This window comes from Sus scrofa, chromosome 15 (genome assembly GCF_054392235.1).
Source record: "Sus scrofa isolate SSC_HxYL_T2T_F1_AM1 chromosome 15, Sscrofa_HxYL_maternal_Yorkshire_Landrace_v2.0, whole genome shotgun sequence".
Lineage (NCBI taxonomy): Eukaryota > Metazoa > Chordata > Mammalia > Artiodactyla > Suidae > Sus > Sus scrofa.
This window is the reverse complement of record NC_139397.1, coordinates 42,343,926-42,368,389: the sequence shown is the minus strand read 5'-3', so window position 1 is coordinate 42,368,389 and position 24,464 is coordinate 42,343,926.

The following is a 24,464-nucleotide window of genomic DNA, read 5'->3' as shown; positions in this document are numbered from 1 at the left end:
TTGAGAGAAATCAGTTGACACTGAGAACATTGAGGGCGTTGGGACTGATGTCCAGGTTATGTATTCATATTCCAGCGTAAGGGCCATTAAAAATAAAATGAATGCGTGGGTTTGCAACCTATTATGTCATCTACCTCAATCAGAGATCAGATGGGAATGTCTTAATGAATACATTGTTTCTGGGTGTATGTATGTATAATATAAGAAATACTATTTTTTTGGGAAAATGTAGGATAGTTTAAATAAGAAAATTTAAACTACCATATAGCCTGGAGAATTTCTTTTACCATATGCATATTCTGTTTACTTTTTTTAAAATATGAAGTCAAAATAAACACTTAATGCAGCACAAAAAAAAGTAGCCTTCAACATTTCTCATTTAACAAAACTGTATCATTTATTAATTGTGATGGTATGCTATTTAATTATGTATTTCCCTGGTTTTAAACATTTAGATTATATCCTTTTCGCTGCTCTAAGACATGCTCTAATAAGCATTACTCTAAATAAATATTCATCTGAATTTTTACTTAGGTTGTCATCTTAAATGTAGCATTGAGGGACAAAAAATTTGTGATTATTTTAAGAACTTTGCTATGATTTACTATATATTAACTTCAGTCAGCATTGCCTTATTAACACACACATAATATAATACATATGTAGGCATATATACCTATATCTATATACATATATATACACATACATTAATTATATATATACATGTATACACACATATACATATTACACACATATATATATTTCTAGGAACAACTTGTATCCAGTGTATGTTTCTCTTTATATTTCTGTAGATTCTAGTAAGGTTAATCATTTTGTCTTTATGTGTATATTAGATATTTCTATTCTTTGAAATGTATTCTTATATGTTGTTTATTGAAGTCAATTTGCATGAACTCTATACATTAAGAATTAGCTTTTTCTCAGATTTTTTTATGTATTTCCTCTAGCATAGGGTTTGCTTTTCAGTTTGTCTTATGATGAAGACTGATATGCTTCCCAAAGAACTTCATTATCTAGGCAAGAAGATTTAAGTAGATAAGGTTTCAGAAGCTAGATTATGCTTTATTTCACAAAGTACTAAACTCTGTCATCCAGATCTTAAAAGTAATAGGATAGTGGTGAAGAGAAAGATCAATATAGCTTGAAGACTTCATGCAGTGGATGTGAAATTCCATTTTTATTTTCAACATATATTTATAGACTGGCAACTATGTGTTCAGCACCATCTGGATACTGGAAATGTAGGCTGGTAATTAAATAAGAAAACCAATGACAGTTCTCAAGAAATACATAGTTTATCTGAGGAGACAAAGTTTAAACAAGTGAAAGTAAGATATATGGCAGTTAGATTTAATAGATACTGTTCTGGTACATGAACTTTAAGTATAGAAAGAATTTGATACAATAAAAAGGAGAAATAGGGCAATTTGTATTAAGTAAATAACCCAAGCCTATGTAGACATCATCGTGATGGGATTTTTAGCAATGAGGAGTCTTTCAGCCAACAGTAGAGAATACAAGGAACATGACTTTACGTTTAAGAAAAAAAGGCTTAATTTGAAGGGCATAAATTATCAGATCAAAGGCTTTAGACTTTGTTCTGTAACTATTCAGAATATCAAATATTTTTCAAAACAATGTTGGATGTAGAAATTGAGACCTTTCTTATCACATTATTTTATTTTTGGCTTTTCCTTTTTTATTAGGGTATAGTTGATTTGTAGTATCATATCAGTTTCAGGTGTAGAACATAATGATTCAAAATATTTATAGATATTACCTCATTTAAAGTTATTATAAATTATTGGTTACCTTCTCTGTGCTGTACAATATATATCTTATTTTTTGCATAGTAAATTATACTTTTTAATCCTCTACCACTATCTTAACCCACCCCTCTTTCCCTCTAACCACTAGTTTGTCCTCTATATCGTGTGTTGGTTTCTGGTTTGTTATATTCATTTGTTTTATTTTTTAGATTCCACATATAAGTATAATCATACAAAATTTGTTGTTCTATGACTTATTTACTAAGCATAAATCCTTCCAGGTCCAACTATGTTGTTGTCAGTGGAAAAATTTCATTGCTTTTTAAAGCTGAGAAGTATTCCATCATATACATATATATTTTATGTGATGTATGTATATAAATGACATCATCTTCTTTATTGATTCACCTGCTGAGGGATATTTGGTTGCTTCCATATCTTTGCTATTACAAATAATGTTGCTCTGAACATTGGGGAACATATATATTTTTAAACTAGTATTTTCATTTTCTCCTGATATATATCCAGCAGTGGAAGTGCTGGATCACATGGTAGTTCTGTTTTTAATTTTTTGGGTTTTATTTGTTTGTATGTTTGTTTGTTTTGGCTGCATCTGTGACATACAGAATTTCCTAGGCCTGGGATTGATGCAGTGACAATGCTGGATCCTTAGCCCAATGAGCCATGAGGGAACTCCTATTTTTAGTTTTTTAAAGAACCTCCATAATGTTTTCCACAGATGCTCAAACAATTTACATTCCCACCAACAGTGAGGGAAGATTTCCTTTTCACTACATCTTTGTGACTTGTCTTTTTGACACTAGCCATTCTGAAAAGTGTAAGATGTACTCATTGTGATTTTGATTTTGATTTCCCTGATGATTAGGAATGTTGAGCATCTTTTCATGTGCTTTTTGGTATTCTGTATGTCTTCTTTGAAAAAAAAAGGTTTATTCAGTCCTTCTGCCCATTTTTAAAATTTTTAAATTTTGAATTATATCAATTATTAATATACGTTGGATATTAACCCTTTATTAGTCACATGATTTGCAAATATTTTCTCCTATTTAGTAAGTTTTGTTTTCAGTTTATCTGTAACTACCATGCAAAACTTTTATGATTAATTAGGTCTCATTCATTTATTTTTGCTTTTGCTTCCTTTGCCTAAGAGTCAAATTTTCCCCTTATACCTCCTGCCAAATACTGCTACAACTTATGTCAAAGCATATTCAGCCTGTGTTTTCTTCTAGGAATTTTATTATTTCCAGTTTTACATTTAATTCTAAACCATTTTGAGGGTTTGTGTGTGTTTGTGTGTGTGATGTGAGAAAATGTTCTAATTTCATCATTTTACATGTAGCTGTCTGGTTTCCTCAGCACCAATTTTGAAGAGACTATCTTTTCCCTATTTTATATTTTTTCCTTCTTTGCTGTAGATGAATTGATGATATGTGTGTGTGTTTATCTCTGGGCTCATTGTTTTGTTCCATTGATTGATGTAGTTTTTTTGTGTGTTAGTGCCATACTGTTTTTACTACTGTAGCTTTGCAATATAGTCTGCAGTCAGGAATCATATTACTTTAACCTTTGTTCTTTTTTTTCTCAAGATTGTTTTTGATAGTTGGGATTTTTTTCTCTTTCCATATAAATTTTAGGATTGTTTTCTCTAGTTATGTGAAAACTGTCATTGGCATTTTGATAGGAATTGCATTAAATCTGTAGATTTCTTTGCCGAGTAGGGAAATTTTGACAATATTATATTTCTTTCTGATAAACACATATGGAATATCTTTCCATTTTGTTGTGTCATCTTGGAATTTAACAATATATTAAATAGATCAAACTTCACGAGCAAGTTAATTTTATTTCAGAGATGCGCGTATGGTTCAATAGGTGCAACTCAATCAATGTGATACACCATATTAACAAAACAAAGGCTAAAAATAACATGCAGAAAAATTATTTGACAAAATTTAACTCCATACATGTTAAAACTTCTCATCAAAGTTTATATAGAAGGGACACATTTCGATATAATAAAGCCCATTTAGGAAAAACCCACAGCTAACATTATATTCAGGGGTAAAAACCTGCTAGATTTTACTCTAAAATCAGGTGCAAGTAAAGGATGCCCACTCTCACAACTTCTGTTTAAAGTACTGGAAGTCTTAGTCACACCAATCAGTCAAAGTAAATAAAATCCATCTAAACTAGAAGAGAAGAAGTAAACTTATCACTGTTTACAGACGACTACTTGCAGATTTCAATACTGTATATTGAAGGGCCTAAAATCTCCCAAACTAAAAACTATTAGAATAAATAAACTCGGTAAAGTTGTAGGATATTTATTTTAATCCTTTACTATCTAATTTCTAGACATTTGTTGGTTTAGAAGCCACTGGAATGAATGCAGCCATTTAGCTACAAACAATCTATTCATAATCCTACAGGATTAATATTTTTGAATTGGCTTCAGAAGATAGAGTTGCCATATGACCATTATTTGGTTAAACTATTTATTCACCCCCCAAAACATGCAGCTACTACAGGGGCTATATACATGCACACTGTACATATTTGCATACTTTATATTTTATGATCTATATAACAAGCTATATTTATAAACTATTAGTATTTAATATCAAATTTAGGGGGTGTGATTATTAAGGAAGATATCTGCACTTCCAGGAATGCTTTCATTGAAAATTTAGAGAGCGATTGTGTGTGAAGCTCTGTCCTAGGCACAATGTTGAATTGCTTATTAATAAGACATAACTGTCCCTCATTATGTTACTCTTTGGTAGTTGTGTATCTAATTTAAAATAATTATGAATTTTTCCCTTTTAGAAAAAAAAGAGGTGCTAAATCTAGTTGTAACTTTCAGCCAGTTTTGTGGAAATACTACATTCTCTTTTACTGCTAGACAAAGCATCCCAGTTAAAGGAGGTCAGGCCAGCGGTTGAGGAACAGCTATTATTTGTCCTATTCCATTCGTTGTATATGTTATCTTATTCAGTTCTGCCAAGAAACTATAAAGTCGTCACTGTCATAGTTATTTTTGTATGTGTGAAAACTATGTATTAAAGATGCTGTACTTAATCTAGTTTATCCTGCTGCTGTCTACTCTGCAGTTCTATTCAAGATCTGTGTGAGTCCAAAAGTAGAGTAATTTTTATAGTCTAGTATGATGGGTAAAGGTGAAGTTATTAAAACTAGAGTTTCCATTTTTTAAACCAAGTTTGAAATTTGACATCATGTTAAATATCTGGAATTGGTGATTATGTCATTGTTCCCAGCTTTCTGCTTACACCTAGATTAAAACATGAATCATTTTATTTCCTGACCCCTGCTAAATCATTTTATTACTTCCCCATAGTCCTAGGACAAAGGCTAGGATAAAATAATGGTTTAAAATGTCCCAGAGGGTTTTTACCCTTATCACTCTGTAGTCTCAGTTTTCTTATGCCCCCATTTATACACTAAGGTCCAGTGTAAAAAAAAAGTTCAGATTTTCTCATTTTCTTGCACTTGCCCTGTTCTTTGCCCATTTGCAACAATATCTACAATGCTCTTATTTTTGCTGAGGAAGCTCTTACCTTTACCAAGTTACCTCTTAACTGACCACTCAGTCTCTGCTCGCTCAACTGTTACTTAGGCCTGTATCTTTTTCTGAATCCCTAAGGCTGGGTTATATATTCTCTATACAGGCTTTTATAGCACACTGTACTTTCCTTTCAACTAATCTTATTATACTGCACTGTGATTATTAATTTTTTTGTTTTGTTTTACCTGCTTAATTCTTTGTTCCACGAGACCAACTCAAGCAGATTCTGGTTTCTGATTTCTATGTATACTTATAGAATGAATACTTTCTTAAATTAATAGCACCAAATAATTTGTTTCAATAAGAACCATCTGAGCTCCAAGTTTCTTAATAAAATAGGAAATAGCAATGATTTCTATTCTAAAGGTATGATTGTAATAGAAGACTTATAGGCAATTTCAGTTGTACAGTTCTACAAATTTTTAATTTTAATTTATTGTGCAATAACGTGTAATATTTCAAATGAATGCTGCATATTTATATATATATTAAAATGCTAAGACATTGTGCTGTGTGTATACACACACACACACACACACACACACATGTATTTTAATTGTATGATATAAATCTGTAATGTTTAAGGGGTAGACACTCTTATTTAGATTGAGTAGTTATCTCAATCTCTACTTGTCCTCGTTACATTGTGTTAATTTGGGGTATTTGTTGGCCTGAATGGACCCCAAAAAATCAATTTTACAAAGAGGAAGCCAGGCATATAAATTTTACAGAAACGAAAATGGGTTTCTTTCTTATTTAATCAAGGGTGGTGCTGTTAGTGATTGAAAGAGGAGGAACTTGGCTTGCTGGAGACCACTTGCTATTTCATTAAGAAAAGTCAGTTCCAAAATGTAATGTTTCTCAAAAGATATTCCTGTGCTAAGTCAATGATTATTTAGGAGGCAAGTGAATTTATTTCAAATTTCTAATGAGTAGAGGGGATTTCCCTAATTAACAGGATTACACAAGGAATATAAAAAAAAGTTAATGTAGTCTGCCATTAATCAACTAATTTCAATACAAGTCGCTGAGTCATTGATTCTTGGTCCTCATTGTGCAGGTCTCCAACATTGATGAACTGTAGTGAACTAAACTTCTAATTTACAGCATCTACTCTAGAATTCATGACTTTCAGCTCTACCGGAGCAAGCCTACTGTTCCAATTGAAGGAACTATTTTTAGTTTGTAAAATACATTAATGTCACAACCACTCCATGATACACACAGGGTATAAATTAAAACAGGATATAAGAACATTTAGATGAAAAACATTGTGCTATTTCTTTTTCTTTGTTGGAGCATTTATTTTAGTATAATATTCTAATACTAAATAAAATGTATCTGGTCAAAGCAGAATAAATATGATGAAAATGAATTAAAATATTCTTAATTGCTGGAACTATTTACTCATTTTGAGTACCTGTGCTGCTTTCTTTTTAAACTTCTCAAATCTTCACAATCTCTATAGAATAGGAAAAATAACAGTAATAATATTAAATTCCGGTGAGAATTAAATAAGATAATGAAGGTATTTAGCTCAATGATTTGCTCATTGTGAGCTCCTAGAACATGCTGGTTACAAAAATTAAGCTTAAATATCACAATTGGTATTATTAATATTAACATTGTTCTTTTGATAGAATTGACCATTTAGCATTTTTATCCATGGTGTTGCAAATTAGTCATTAAATAAATGGACAAAACTCAATCCTTGGGAATCCTACTCTGACTTCTCTTATTGCCCAAGGGTAAGTATAATTTCAAAGTCTGCACCTTTTTTTTTTTTTTAACTTCGACTTGTAATCATATCTCCCCCAGTTTAGCTGTAGTTTATTTCATCGCAACAGTGACAACTCAATTTTCATCTGTATACATTGCTAATTAACTTCATCTTCTTGCTACATAAGAAGCCCCTGAGCCCTGAGTCACATTTGGTGCTTCCTTAATGAAAAATTTTATAACCATTGTTGTCTGGGGGGTGATAAGATTCTTCTCTCGGTATCATATAACATAGTTAGATATAGAAAAATAGGAAAAGGAAAGATTAAAGGACAGGAAATGGAATAGATAGGAGAAGATTGATAGACACAGCAAGTAATTTTAGAACATTTTGAAAGACTGATTCCCAAAACATTCGAGCATGAAAATCATCTAGTGTGTTTCTTAAAACAGTAATACCTCATAATTCCTGAACCATTCCAGTGAATCATAATTTCTCTGAGAGCACCTCGGAAATGTTTAAATCCATGACTGTTTGTATTCTGTTCTCTCTTGTTTGGAAAAATCCTCTCCAGCCTGAACTTCGTCACAAACATTTGACCACTAAATGTCTGTTGATTGAATGAACCATTCTGCTATGGGGCACGGACATACCTCATTGGCATAACATATTTGTAGGTATTAAGTAGGAATTATTGGGGAAGGAGTTATAGACCCAGGCATAGAAGATGATGCACTATTCCATGAGTTCTCAAGTTGTAGAATTGTGGTTAAGTCAGAAATAGAGGCTGCTGTCACCTGAAATGAACTTCTTAGAGGACTCTGCCTCCAAAATTCTACATATTTATATATGAAGGGAAAAGTGAGTTAATTCCTAGGCAACTTTGGAACATCTGGAGCTTCCTTGTTGTGAAAGTAGATTATTTAGAAAGAGAAGAGTCTTCTATAATGAGCCAACTCTTGTTTTGACCTCAAATTAGTAACTTTGTGCTACCTTATGAGATGGGGGGATAAACTGCATTTCCACACTCAGTTTCCTCCCCTCATGAACTGTGATCATTTCAAGTGTGGACTGCTCCCTGTCTGTGTACCACTCTGCTTTCTTCTGAGTGTGTTCTCTGGAATTGATTTAGGCTAAACTGCAGGTAAAGTAAGTCTGAGAGGTTACTTTTAAATATTTAGAAGAAAGAAGTGTGATAGAAAATTAAGCACTGTAAAACCAGTGCCTACCACCTTTGTGGCCACTACTCAGTGTTCAGACAGCATCTTGTCCCATGTACTCCATTCCATTCTCATTCCATTTTGTCTCTTCTGCCTGTCGTCCACCAACTAGATTGTATGCATATAGGAGTGAGCATTTGCCTTTCCACTAGATTATGAATGCCTTGAAGGTTGGGACAATATAAAAAGTAACTTTTAAAATCTGGGTATGTGTATATGTATGACTGGATCACTTTGATGTATGACAGAAATTATCACAACCTTGTAAATTAACTGTACTTCAATAAAACTTAGGGAAAAAAATCTCTAGAAAAGAAAAAAAAAATGAAGGAAATAAATTTAAGCACTAGATCTGCCAGTGAGAGCTTTTCTAGAATACTTCAAAGCATTATAACCAATTAGCTTCCTAAGCCTAGGCACATAGTGATGTTGTTTTACTTTGTTTTCTGCAAAAATGACATATGTGTGTGTATTGCTTCGCCTCTGTTCTTTGTAAATGAAAGTTAAAATAATCCCTGAATTTGTAATTCTTAGGCGAAGCAGCTTGCAGCCAAGATATGCATCTGAAGAGAAGCAAGCCAGCAAGCTATTTGAGATTTGTGGTTGTTTCCTCAGCTTCTCAGACTATTCCCAAACACTTAAAACATTTTAATCTTGTAATTTTTCTGCAGATTAACACCGAGAAATATTTTTTCTCCACCACAATATACTAGCTTTGGAGCGTTTTATTTAATCTCATTGAACTGTTGACTAAAATTTCAAAAGGGAGTAATATTACAGGGCTCTTGGTAATTTTCTGGTTGTTACCCGAGATAATATTTTAAAGCATTTAATGTATTTTATGAAGTACATTAATAATAAGCATTGAAGAAATAGTAGATGTTACCAGTATATTTAGGACAAATGAAAAGCATTAGAGTTTAGAAAGATAAGGGAGCCACCTGAGAGCAAACTGAAATGAAGAAAACACATCTCAAAAGACATTAATTACACATCAGTGTGTAGGTAAATATTATAGCACTTCACAAGCAAATGACAGCAATTTGGATTTAGCCAGTCCATTCCATGGATAAACCTGGATGGTGGAATTGGTGGTTGAGATATTAAAAATGTGATAAGTGGAGCTGAAAGGAAAAGAGGGAAGTGCTGTGCACTAATGAGAAAAGAGAGAGTTGGATAAGTCAATAGAAATATCTGTTACTTTAAAAGTAAGTATTTTATTGCATTGAAAAGCCTGACCATTGTAGGAATCCTTTGAAAATGTTGATGGTGCCTCACAATCTTAGAAACTGCTTCCTCTAACCCTAAGACACCATGTTACAATGAAAATATATCACATATTAAGATGGCAGCTGTTCCACATCTAAGCTATATACCTTTTTCTACGAAATTAAAAAAAACATATCTTTGAGTATCAGCTTCTACATCTGTGAAATGAAAATAATAGTGCCTTCCTATTGGATCATTCTTCTTCAAATAAAATACAATACTCCATTGAAAAGACATGCCACATATTTGATAATTAACAAAACAGATGAAGATCTCTGGGCTAAAGGAACTCCTTACTTTGTCTTTAAGATGGAAGTTACCTTCAAGCTCCCCCAAAGGGAAGTCCCTTTTCCTTTGCTGGCTTGTTTTGATGAATGGCTAGCCAGGTGAGCTAAACCAGAGCATTGGTGGTTACTGAATTGCAGCATCACCATAGTTCCTGAAGGTAGTCCAGGAAAGCAGTATTCTCTGCAGTATTGACCTCTCATCTTGGGTCATATTCTGCCTGCCCAAGATAAATTTTGTGAAAATAATGTAAATGTTGATGACTTTCTTTTGTCGCAGATATTTGCCCAAATTTATCATTAGGAAGAAAATAGTCTTCTTTCTTTACAACGGTTTTCTCTTTTCATGTCAGTGGTCTTTCATTCTGCTTATCACCTGGCCACATTTGAGAATGCCACAAATTCTCAACCAAAATGACTGTTTTTCAATTTCTTGCTACATTAGCAGAAGCTTAGTTGCTATTCATAAATCAGCACATGGCTTATTGATGTAAGGTTCTTTGGTAGCAATTGATGGTCACTACTGCTAGTGTGTATTTTTTTTTTTACTGGTCAAAATCACTGCCATGGATGTGCGGTTTTCAGGTGAGACCTGCGCATCTGAAATTTTAATTAGGAAAGGAATGAGGGACTCATCTAAAAATATTGTGCCTAAGTTAGAAGATGATTCAAAATTAAGTGAGAATTCAGAAAAGCAGAATTTGTTTTCATTAAGAAACATAATGTAAGGGAGAAAAATAAACTGTGTTTTTTGGTAGGGGTAGAGAAAGCAAGGGTTTTGAGTGTTTTTTCCACCCCACATGAATATATGACCTTGCTGCTTTTATGAATTGGGAAAATTATTTTATGTAATTTCTACCCTACTTTACTCACTTGATAATAGATCTTGCACATTTTCTCAATGTTATTAAATATTTCTCAATAATATCCCTTTGAGGACCTACCTGGTATTTGTCATGTAGAGTACTTAATTAAGCCTGTTGGACACCTAGATTGCTACAGAATGTTCGCTGCAAATTAGATGTCATAAATTATTTTTAGAAATATTTATTGAAATCCAAGAAAATGCCGGATTTAAAGAGTGTATGATTTTACTTCTATTAGCAGTGGGTATTTCGCTTCCTATTCATGGATTTCTGGGAAGAACTGACAGAATCAGTAATAGTTTTTCATGGGGCAAGATGTTGGGATCTGCCATCCTTTTAAAATTTTTCACAAGCCATCGGGCCTTCTTGAAAGTCATTTCTACTAGCATGTTATTTTTCTTATTAAAATCCAAACAACTTATGAGAGAGTAGTGCAAAACTCTTAACCAGTTAAATATAAATATGGACAGTATGGTTAGGGGAAAAAAGAAGGCCTGATATAAACTGAGATAAAGCAGCCAGGAACATGTCCCTGCAGTGGGGAATTTTGGACAGTCAATAGAGGGAAACCTAAAAATTAGCCCAGGCAAGATGATTAACCCAGAGCCTATCCAGTGGCATTTCACCTTCCTGTCTATGCAGCCTACAGACCACTTTGGCCCTGGAATTTAGATTTGTGTTGTCAGACTCGCTTTATAATCGTGAATTCTGCATGTTGCTTCTGAACAAACTTAGCAAGAGCTTGCGGGGAATATTTTGTAAAAGTTATATTATGTTTTAATGATTGCCAAGGGTTATAAGAAAGAAGTATGCTTTCCCTTTTCAGAAGAAAAAATAACACTGACGTTTAACATGATTTATCTTCACATAAAACCACGAAACCTGCTTTTTGGATTAGGAAATACAATAACTCAGCTGAACCCTGGCACAAGAGATGTTCCCCTGTGGAATCCCCTTCTGTTTCAGGCTGAGTAAGTAAAAGAATTGGAAAAGGGTTGACATATTTAATGCATGCAAAACTGTACAGATAATATATTTTTAATAAGCCTCTGTCTTTCCTGTCACTTTTTACAATAATGGTGCTATATTGCCTTCATTTCAAAACAGGAATGTGGTAGAACTGATTGTATTCAATTTATTATACATGTATTTTTTATTTTGTCAAAGCACCCTTTTATAGGTATCAAATCCAACAAGCATAAAAACACCTCAGAGGGATAAAAGGAAAGGAAAAGTATAATTGAGTCACTGAGCCAGGGTCTCAGATCATATTCAACTACAAAATAGTAGTAACTGAGCAGTATCGACCTGACCTTTGACTTCAAAAAGCTTTCCCTTTCAAAATCTAGTTTCCTAATCTCTACAAATTAGGTTAATAGGAAAGGCAAAGTCTGTGTGAAAAGTTCAGATTTTTAGAGTATGTTTACTTTGCTATATCAAGTAATCATTAAAATCCCTAACAATTGAGCTTCTGTCACTTATTTATGAATTTTGTGGTTTTTTTTAATCAGAGGATTTGGGTAAGCCAACATAAAATGGAAAAAAATCAATTAAAATAAATTGGGTACAAAATGAGAGAATATGAATCCTTTTTTGGAATGTGGAAATAGAAGTCTAACACAATGATATCCAGGCTCTGTAGAAATTTACAGGTTTTCAAACTGAATCATAAATTTCACTGATATGTAGGAGGTTGAAGAAAAATATGAAAATAGTGAGCTATAAGACACACAGGTTCCAAAAGAAAATCCATAACAGACTTCTCCAGAGACTAGATATTTTCTTGGCTTTTTAATATAGAGTGTAAGAAGGAAAGATAATTTTCACTCTACCCTTCGGAGCTCTTAACTGAGACCCCCTCGTTTTTTGTTTTTTGTTTAAACAACCACAGGAATATTTACTTGATTAGGATTTCTGCATTCTTTTTTTTATTGTTATTTCCCCCACACAATTTTTTTTCCCCCACTTTACAGCATGGGGACCCAGGTACACATACATGTGTACATACATTTTTCTCCCATTATCATGCTCCATCATAAGTAGCAAGACATAGTTCTCAGTGCTGCACAGCAGGATCTCATTGCTAATCCATTCCAAAAGCAAGAGGTTTGCATCTGTTAACCTCAAGCTCCCAATCCATCCTCTCCCCACCACCCTTGGCAACTACAAGTCCATGATTTTCTTTTCTGTGGAAATGTTCATTTGTGCTGTACATTAGATTCCAGTTATAAGTGATATCATATGGTATTTGTCTTTCTGACTTGCTTCACTCAGCATGAGAGTCTCTAGTTCCATCCATGTTACTGCAAATGGCATTATTTCATTCCTTTTTATGGCTGAGTAGTAAGTATGCCATTGTGTATATACACCACATCTTCATAATCCCATTGTCTGTTGATGGACATTTGAGTTGATTCCATGTCTTGGCTATTGTGAATAGAGCTGCAGTGAACATGCAGGTGCATGTGTCTTTTTCAAGGAAAGTTTTGTCCGATTATATGCCCAAGAGTGGGATTGCTGGGTCATATAGTAGATCTATGTATCTATTTCTAAGGTACCTCCATGCTGTTCTCCACAGTGGTTGTACCAGCTTACATTCCCACCAACAGTGCAGGAGGGCTCCCTTTTCTCCAGAACCCCTCCAGCATTTGTACTTTGTGGACTTACTAATGATGGCCATTCTGACTGGTGGGAGGTGGTATCTCATAGTAGTTTTGATTTGCATTTCTCTAATAATCAGGGATGTTGAGCATTGTTTCAAGTGCTTGTTGGCCATCTGTATATCTTCCTTGGAGAACAGTCTGTTCAGGTCTTTTGCCCATTTTTCCATTGGGTTGTCGGCTTTTTTGGCTGTTGAGTTGTAGAAGTTGCTTGTATATTTTAGAGATTAAGCCCCAGTCAGTTACATCATTTGAAACTATTTTCTCCCCTTCTGTAAATTGTCTTTTTGTTTTCTTTTTGGTTTCCTTTGCTGTGCAAAAGCTTGTCAGGTTGTTTAGGTCCCATTGGTTTATTTTTGCTTTTATTTCTGTTGCTTTGGAAGACTGACCTGAGAAAATATTTGTAAGGTTGATGTCAGAGAATGTTTTGTTTATATTCTCTTCCAGGAGTTTGTTGGTGTCTTGTCTTATATTTAAGTCTTTCAGCCATTTTGAGTTTATTTTCATGCATGGTGTGAGGGTGTGTTTAGTTTCATTGATGTGCATGCAACTGTCCAGGTTTCCCAGTAATTCTTGCTGAATAGACTGTCTTTTTCCTATTTTCTTGCCTCCTTTGTCAAAGATTAATTGACCATAGGTGTCTGGGTTTATTTCTGGGTTCTCTATTCTGTTCCATAGGTCTGTCTTTCTGTTTTGGTACCAGTACCACACTGTCTTGATGACTGTGGCTTTGTAATGTTGCTTGAGGTCTGGAAGAGTTATTGGTTTTTGTTTTTCAGAATTGTTTTGGCAATTCTGGGTCTTTTGTGGTTCCACATAAATGTTTGGATTGTTTGTTCTAGTTCTGTGAAAAATGTTATGGGTAATTTGATAGGGATTGCATTGAATCTACAGATTGCTTTGGTAGTATAAGATTAACATTTAGAAATCGGTCACATTTCTGTGTACCAACAATTAAACTTTAGAAAAGGAATACAAAAACATAATACCTTTTAAAATTGCACCCCCAAAAATCAAATACTTTGGAATACACCTGTCCAAGGAGGAAAAGGACCTATATGCCAAGAACTATAAAACATTAATCAAGGAAATTAAAAAAGATGTAAAGAAATGGAAAGATATTTCATGCTTCTGGATTGGAAATGTTAATACTGTAAAAATGGCCATAAGACCCCCTTGTAATAAAATACAGATAAATAAGAGAAAAACATTAATGTCATCTATAACATACATACAGATGGGAGATACCCAGGAAAACTGAAAAATACCCCAATGGTCCAAGTCACTTTCTTAAATACCAAATGCAGCTAAAAACAAAAGGAAGATGCTGGGGTATGGGGAAGATGGTTATGAGAGGTTAGTAGGAAAAGCACAGTAAATGAGGGTGAAGCTGTTATGTAGATTAAATTATTGCCTTCTCCATTGGTAAGACTTTCTTGTGATTTAGAGCCCCCCCTTTCCTGGTAGGAAGAGTGAAACATCTTTAAAAATGGAGATTTATCCTATGATGCACATTTTCCTTACAAAGGGTACCTCCTACTATTTTCACAGCTTCTCTTCTGAGTGTAGTTTCTCAAAAATAACCAACTTAAAATAATCCTTCTGACACAGAGGCATATTTGGGAGTGGCCCCTTCTGTTACCCTTCACTAGTTATTTCCCTCATTTTGGTCTTTCTACAGCAGACACTGAGTGACTTTCTAAAGAATTAGAATGAAATATTTCATTTCACTCCCAATATTCAACATAAGATAAAAGAAAAAAAAATTTCCTCTTACAACTAAGGGAGAGTTGACTAAATGCTCCTGGTGAAGAGAATTTTGGATGATTCAATAATAAGCACTGATAATGCAAAAGAACACCAGTAACCTTTAAGCAAAATAAGTAAGCTTTACTCTGGAGAGGAAAAGTGGTATTATTGAATACTGTTGCTAAAACTTGGCCTCTGTCCACCGGTGCCAAATAGAAATGCGGAGACAGAGTTTTGGGTGAAGGAGAAAAAAAAAATAGCTTCTATTGCTTTGCCAGGCAAAGGAGGCCACAGCAGGCTAATGCCTTAAAGACAGTCCCCTCCCCTGGAAAGAATTGAGGAAAGTTTTACAGGAAAAAGGAGAAAAACAGGTTTTCAGATAGGAATTAGGATTGGAGCACACATATATTCTTCTCCTCTGGGGTAATCTTAGTCATCAAAGCTGGAGTCAGGAGATCTTGACATTATCATGAGGATGGGTCCTTTGGGTTATTGCCTAGAGTAACAGTACTTGTGAAAAAGGCTTATTGATCAGAGATTAGAACAAACTAGGAAAGTTCCTGAAAAGCATCATGTGCTAATAATCTTTAACCCACAGGCAATTGTGCTCAGGATGCCTAATCATTGCTTTACAGGAGATTGAGTTTAGGGTGCAGTTAAACCAGGGAGAAGTACAAGAAGGGCTCCAAGCTGTTCAGTTTTAAAGTATTCATTTCTTTTTTTTTTTTTTTTTGTCTTTTTAGGGCCACACCTGCGGCATATGGAGGCTATAGCCATCGGCCTATGCCACAGCCACAGCAACGCCAGATCCAAGCTGCGTCTGCAGTCTATACAACAGCTCACGGCAACATTGGATACTTAACCCACTGAGCAAGGCCAGGGATCGAACACACAACCTCATGGTTCCCGGTCAGGTTTGTTTCTGCTGCGCCACGATGGGAACTCCTAAAGTATTCATTTCTAAAAGAAGCAAAAGGAATATAACCTCTCTCTTTGGTGTATATAAGATGCCTACGTCATTACGTGTATCCCTTGAGAGGGAATCAGGACCCTGCCCCAAGGCTGTGCTATTGTTTCTCAATTGTTCCTTCCTTCCCTGATTAGCAGCTGTCTGAACTTTTTCCTTAGAATTCAGGGAAGGCCAAGGATGCTGAATGAGGCCCATTTCCTGAAAGCAAGTAATGGGGGATGCAGGCTTTTGTGCCCAGGAGCCCCACAGGGCATTGCTCATTTACAAGTATAAAATTAATAAGCAAAGAGGCCATTCAGCAGAGGTGGCTTTGATGCTTTGACAGCCTTTGTAAGCAAACCAAAATCTAAGCCTATGAATGCCTCAAGGTCACAATACTGAAGCCTATGGACAACCAATCACAAACATCCAACTATACTTTAAGCTGTAACTAATCAATAATTTTCTCACTTTGCTTCTGTCTTTTGGTTATAAAAATCTCTCCCCAAGTTGGTGGGGGCACTGCTCACCATTCTGGTTTAATACTGCTAGATTCAAATCAGTTTTTGTTCAAAAATATGTTAATTTAAATGGGCCTCTTTATACCTCTTAACATAAACCACGTCATATTCTTGCCAAAACCAGAATTGGTACCTATCTCTCAAGTCTCATTGTTCCTATGAACTGCAAACAACTTGGTTTCTTGCCTGCATTTGTTATAGAGTAATTGAATGACCTAGGGTAAGCCATGATCTTAGTGGAGATCCTACATATAAAGTTATGTTTTAAATGTTGGAAAATGCTAAAGCAATAGTATGCATTGGTTCCTGGTATATTGCTAGTGAAGGTTCCTGATATGCGACAAATAGTGACTCTAAATAGCTGTTGAGAGAATGAGAGAGTACTTCTGTTGTGGCTCTGTGGGTTTAAGAGCCTGACACAGTGTCCGTGAGCATGTGAGATCAATCCCTGGCCTCACTCAGTGGGTTAAGGATCTGGCATTGCCATAGGTGCAGTGTAGGTAGGTCTCAGAATCAGCTCAGATCTGGTGTTGCTGTGGCTGTGGTGTAGGTTGGTAGATGCAGCTCTGATTTGACAACTAGCCTGAGAACTTCCATATGCCACAGTTGCAGCCATTAAAAAAAAAAAAAAAAAAAAAAAAAGAGTGTTACCAAACTCAGGTTCAGCTGCTTGCCACTCAAAAGCCAATAATTCCAGAGATGAATGTCAGAAAGGAGAGGTGCTTTATACAGAAACACTGCCATCTGGGGAGAAGGTGGACGCATTTCCCAAGACCAACTTCTGAGATTCTACTTGGCCATGACTGTTTTTAAAGGGGAAGAATCTCAGGGGAAGAATCTCAGTGACTTATCAAGACAGGTGGCAAGGGTCTGCAGCATCCTTCTCCATGGCAGGCAGACTGGCTGATTCCCTTCACATATTCTCTTGCCCACGTGGTCTGCCTGCAGGATTGATAAGGGGGCTCTTGAGGGTGGAGAGCTAGTCATTCTTTAACTACTTAACTCTTCATTCTTACTCCTTTTAATCTAGAAAAAGAGTCTATGGATTAGGTCAGGTGTGGTGTACATTCAATAGAGCACAAGTCAGGAGTTAGGTTAAATTGCTTAGTGATCTCATGCCTGTAATTAGGTTCTTTAAAAGTCAGAGGGGACAGAAATGGGCAAACAGGAAAGGGCCAAAGGAGCTGCTTTCAGGAGCCATACATATTTCTTTAAAAAAAATTTTTATTTTATTTTATTTAATTTTTTAATTTTTTAATTTATTATTTTTTAAATTTTTTATTATTGTATTTATTTTATTACTCAAATGAATTTATCACATCTATAGTTGTATAATAAATATAGATATGTACTAACAGTTCACTGAAGGTATTAACAAAATTGAATCATATAGTTTACTTTGATGAGATTATCAAAGTTAGAGTAATTGATGGCACATTATAAGAATTTCTTATACTCCTTTTATATATTGGTGTGATTCACCTAATTATTTGGTGAGCTATCTGAGGTCTGGACATTTGCTTCTTAAATCTCAAAAATATTAGCATGTCCAATAACACCATTAAAAAGAGTTTGATCAAGTTGATCCCTTGATCTGACCTGATGTGTATTTTCTCATTTTTCTTGAAGTTTTTTCTTGTATTTGGTTGTACCATAGAAATTGCCTCAGTCCCAATCACATGAAGATTTTTATGTGAAATTTACCATATGGAACACTAAAAAGAAAATTAGTCCTCTTGCCCTTACAGAATGAGTTCATATTTAACTTCTGTGCTGTAGATAGAAATTCAGTTTTATGAACCAGTTAAAGGAGAAAGTGCATGGTGTGCTTTTTGCAGCACTTAGATATTGATATACGATTTTTTTCTTTTCCCAAGGCTAAGGAGAGGAAGCCACAGCAATACGACTTTTAAAATGTGAGTGAAACTCTCATTTGAAACCTTTCCACTACATAACTTCAGTCAATTGGCCTGACTTAAAGAGAGACAGGCTGTAGGTTAAAATAGGAGCCAAGGACTAAAACTCTTCTAATAACATTCAGGTTGAGGCGGACTGTCACATAAACTGCCTTGTATTTCAGAGTTCTCCTTATGTAACCTTCACACTGGTTAGTCTTGCGATGCCTCCATTATGATCAGACCCTAGAGCTCTGGGCACAAGGGGGAATCTTCCCAGGCCACACTCTTGTGTAAAGTTCACCCAGTGGAGACAGCCAAAGCTTGCCAGGTTTGTTCATTGTCCAACACCATTATCCTTTCAAAGAGTAAATGTGATTTAGCAGCTCTTTGGCTCAGAATGTCAGAGTTTTTAATGAGTATACTTGATTTTCACTGCTTAATATGAAAAGTTACACAAATATGCTAGTCCTTACATAATCTTTCTCTCTTGCTTTGTATGTCAAAACAATTATTATTAAGTACCTGCTATAGTCTTTGCATTATGCTAAGTACTAAGGAAAAATTATATTTGCATATATTGTGTATATCATATATATTTGATTTACATGTGTTTATTTATATATTTTAAATATTTATTTATTTATTAGTAGTAACTGCCAGTTGATTAATTAACAATGACATGCATTACATTGGACATTACACACTACTAGACACTGAGGGAGGTATTTAGAATACCACTGTAAACAGTGCAGACATGGGTAAGATGCCTACCGTCTAGTGGAGAGCAGACAAATAAACAGTTGCAATGCAGTGTGGAGAAGGAAGAATGGACATAGAGGCAATAACCAGTCCCATAAACTTTGAAAAGTAGGTAGAAGAACTTTTTCGTTTGTTTTTTAGGGCCTCAGGTGTGGCATATGGAGGTTCCCAGGCTGGGGGGCAAATCCAAGCTGCAGCTGCCAGCCTACACCACAGCCACAGCAGTGTGGGATCCAAGCCATGTCTGTGACCTACACTGCAGCTCATGGAAACGCTGGATCTTTAACCCACTGAGTGAGGCCAGGGATCTAACCCACATCCTCATGGATACTAGTTGGATTTGTTTCTGCTGCACCACAACAGGAACTCAGAAGAACTTTATATGTTTGGGGAGCAGAAAATATTCCATGTATCTGAGAATCTGAACTCCTCTAATTTGGATTACCCTTGCTTCAAAAGCTATTACTCATTATGTAAATAATTATTTTTTATTATTGATTATTTTTTATTATTTATTATATTTCCCCCTCTTCTGGGAAATACACTTCCTGTTCTTTTAGGGGCAATTCTGGACTTGACTCTGATGATTTGATGCACATTTTCTTATGAGACATTCAGGGAGTCCCCTGGTGGCTTGGTGGGTTAAGGATCCAACATCGTCACTACTGTGGCTCAGGTCACTGCCTTGGCTTGGGAACTTCTGCATGCTATTAGTGCAGCCAAAAAAAAAAAAAAAGACATCCTGAAACTATTGATTCAAAGCTTGGCAAATAGTCAGAATCCTTCTATAAGTCTTTTTAGAAGGAACAGAGATAGCCAATGTCTTTCTAATGATACAGACCGTGGGGATAAAGACCTGAACTCTGGGAGACCTTGCTTGCTGGCAAAGTAGGTCTATAAAGTAACAAATTAGACACAACAGGCGAGAAGAATCAGGGATAAAGGCTATACAAACTGGTCTGGGGAAATTTAGAGCCTGAGCCAATTTATTCCTAGGGCCAAAGTGCATTCTTTCCCTTTTCAAGGTTTGACTGTTCAAACCCTCTTTGAATTTTATGAAAAAGTAAATGCCTGGTTGAACCACAAGCTAATTCACATTGTATTCCTAGCAAAAAATTCTAGATTACACACCAGCACTTTTTGTTTTCTTCTTTACAACACAATCCTCAAGGTAAAACCCTTAATAGACACTCTATATTTGTTGTTCATGCTATTGATATTAATATGTAATGTTATGACAAGAAGGACTGTATGATTCCCATACTTTATTAAAATTATTCTTTGGAAAAAATCTGTGTGACTATTTATTACTTCATCTCCTTGCATTTTGCAGATACAGGTTATTCCATGTTTTTATTACTAAGACAGATCCATTTGCTTCTCCATCATCGTTCCAGATCTGACTTCTGGTAAATTACCAAGGGATGAGGAATTGGTACACACATAGAAACTTATAGGTTCTTTCTCTGCGTATTTATGTCCTCCTCCTTATAAGAAGAGAAATAGATAATTAATTGGTTAGAATTAACCAATTAATATGGCATACAACAATCTAGGGTAAGTTCAGTGCTTTAAAAACATAGTGCATGCATGATTGGTTTCAGTTGACTGAGGTTGGACATGATACTGCTATGACAACAGCCCATATTTTATAATACTCAAGTGCAAAGTAAGGGATATAAGAATTAGGTTCTCCTTAAAGAATGAAGACAGATTTATCTACAGTAAACTTGTGTCTTTTGGATTCCACCCTAGTTTTTGTATTTCTTTGAAAACATTATTAAATAATAACTGCTCATTTTCCTGCCTCACATCTCAGACTCTGTCATACTTTCTCTATGTATTCATCTATTTTAGGCTCTTCAAATAAGTGGAATCATGTAATATTTGTCTTTTGTGTCAGGCTTATTTCAGTTAGCATGATGTTTTCAAGGTTTATCAGGTTGTAGACTGTATTTGTTTCCTTTTTAAAGCTACATAATATTTTACTATATGTACATTTATATACACACACATTTTCCTTATTCAGTCTTTTGATGGATGTTCAGTTTGTTTCCAACATTTGCCTGTTACAAATCATGTTGATAAGGAACATTGATGTACGGTTACCCTGCTATCTTGCTCTCAATTCTTTTGCATATATACCTAGAAGTAGAAATAACAGTTTGTATGGCAACTCTATGTTGAATTTTTTTAAGAAACTGCTATATTGTTTTCCGCAGTGGCTGCACCCATTTTATTTTCTTGCTGGTCATGCTTTAGGTTTCTAATTCTTCCACATACTCTTCAGTATTTGTTACTTTCTTTTTGTTTTATTTGTTTTGTCCTGGTAAATAAGAGCCATTCTAATAATGTGAAGTAATATCTCACTGTGGTTTCGACTTACATACTTTAATAACTCTTGATGTTGGTCACTTTTTATGGGCTTATTATACACGTTTACTTTTGATTAAATCACTATTATCAATTTTTCTTTTGTTGCTTGTGCTTCTAGAGTCATATTCAATAAGCCTTAGCCAAAGTCAATGTCATAAACATCCTATAATTTCTTCTAAGAATTTTTTTAAAGTGTTTTAGCTCTTTGTGTCTTACAATTTTTTTTTGTCTTTCTGTCTTTTTGCCTCTTCTAGGGCCGCTCCCACAGCATATGGAGGTTCCCAAGCTAGGGGTCTAATCGGAGCTGAAGCTGCCAGCCTATGCCAGAGCCACAGCAAGGCGGGATCTGAGCCGCGTCTGCAACCTACACCACAGCTCACAGCAACACTGGATCCTCAACCCACTGAGTGAGGCCAGAGATCAGACCAGCAATCTCATGGTTCCTAGTGGGATTTCTTAACCACTGAGCCATGACGGGAACTCCTCTTTTACAATTTTAAATTTATTATTGTAGCTTGGTAGTAAGTTCTGAAATCAGGAAATTTGAGTCCTCCATGTTTGTTCTCCTTTTTCAAGATTGCTTTGGCAACTTGGTGTCCCTTGAGATTCCATGTGAATGTAAAGTGGATTTTTTCTATCTGAAAAAATATCATGGGATTTTGAGAGGGAGTACATGAAATCATTAAATCTACACATCTCTTTGGATAATATTGTCATCTTAATAATATCAAGTCCTCATATATATATACATATTATATATATTCTTCATATATATATATATACACACACATATATATATATATATATATATATATATATATATATATTTAGTTTTCAGTGTAGAAGTCTTTCAACTCTTGATTTGAATTAATTCCCAAGTAGATTATTATGTTCAATGCTATTGTAAATGAAAGTTTTCTTTTCAGGTTTTTCGTTGTTAGTGTGCTACTAATTGTGTGTTGATTCTATATTCTGAAATTTTGCTGAATTAGTTTTTTATCTCTAGCTGTTCTTTTGTGAGTGGGATATTTAGGAAGAAATAAACTTTTCTCTGCTTATATCATTTTCTAATGTCATCTGTGAGCAAAGATTATTTTGTATGCCTTTTATTTCTTTTTCTTGGCCTAATTTTTCTCTCTAGCATTTCCAATACCATGGAAGCTGGCATCATTGTTTTCTGGTCTTATAGGGAAGTGTTTCAATTTTTCAACACTGTGTTTGATGTTGGTTGTGGATTTTCCATGTATAGTCTTTATTATGGAGAGAAGTTTACTTTATTCTTAATTTATTGAGTATTTTTATCAAGAAAGAATGTTGATTTCTAACTAAAGAATTTTTATGCATCAATTCAGATGGTCATGACTTTTTTTTTCTTTCTAATGTAGTATTTTACACAGATTGGTTTCACATATTGACCTATCCTTATTTTTAAAGAATCAGTCCAACTTGGTCGTATTGTATAATCCTTTTAACGTGTTGATGAATTTTGTTTGCTAGTATTTAGCTGGGGATTTTGCATCAATGTTTGTAAGGAATCTTGATTAGTAGTTTTCTCTTTTGGCAGTGTGTTTGGTTTGATATTATTTTAATAATGGTATTATAAAACAAGGTAGGAAGTTTTCCTTCCTCTTTAATTTTTTTTTTTTTTTTTTTTTTGGTAAGAATTTGAAAAAGAAAAGTGTTAATTCTACTTTAAATGTTTGGTAGAATTTACCAGTGAAGTCATCTGATTCTGAAGTTTTCTTATTTGGAAGATTTTTGAATATGGTTAAATACTATTGTTAGTTTGTAAGACTGCTCAGATTTTCAGTTTTTCAAGAGCAGCCTTTGTAGATTTAATTTTTCTCTAGGATTTTTCTCCATGTTGTCTAGGTATCATAAGTTGTGTACAAATACTCTGTTATAATAACTATTATCAGAAACTCTTCCATTTCTATAAAACTAGTAGGAAAGTTCCTACTTTCACTTCTTATTTTAGTAATTTCAGTCTTCTTTCTTTTTTCATTGTTTATCTAGCCATATGCTTGCTAATTGTATTGATCTTTTCATGGAACCAGCTTTGGTACTTCGGTTTCACTAATGATTTTGTATTACCTCTTTAATTAATCTTGGCTTTAATCATTATTAATTCCTTCTTGAAGGTTTAAAGTTAGGTTGCTGGTTTGAGAAATGTCTTTGCTAATGTAGGCATATATAGCTGTATGTCTTCGTCTTACTTTTGTTTTCACTGTGCTCCATTAGTTTGGTAGGTTATTTTTCCTTCTTTTTCTTTTAATTTAAAAATTTTTTTTCTTAAGGTACATTTTCTAAATTTACTTGTGATGTCACCTTTGACCTGTTGGTTTCTCAAGTATATGTTGTTTAACATGCACATTTTTGTAAATTTAAAGAAAATTGCTCTTTTATTGATTTCTAGCTTCATGCCATTGTAATCAGAAATTATACGTATTTTTCATAACTTTCTTTTATTATATTTTTTTGGTCTTTTGTCTCTTTTAGGGCCACATCCGCAGCATGTGGAGGTTCTCAGGCTAGGGGGTCTAATCAGAGCTGTAGGTGCCCACCAACACCAGATCCACACAGCACCAGATCAAAGCCATGTCTGCAAACTACACCACAGCTCACGGCAATGCTGGATCCTTAATCCACCTAGCAAGGTCAGGGATCAAACCTGCGTCCACATGGATGCTAGTGGGGTTTGATAACTGCTGAGCCATGAGGGGAACTCCCATAACTTTATTCTTTCATGCTTTAAGTCAGGTTTGTTAGACTAAAATATTTTCTATCCTAGAGAATATT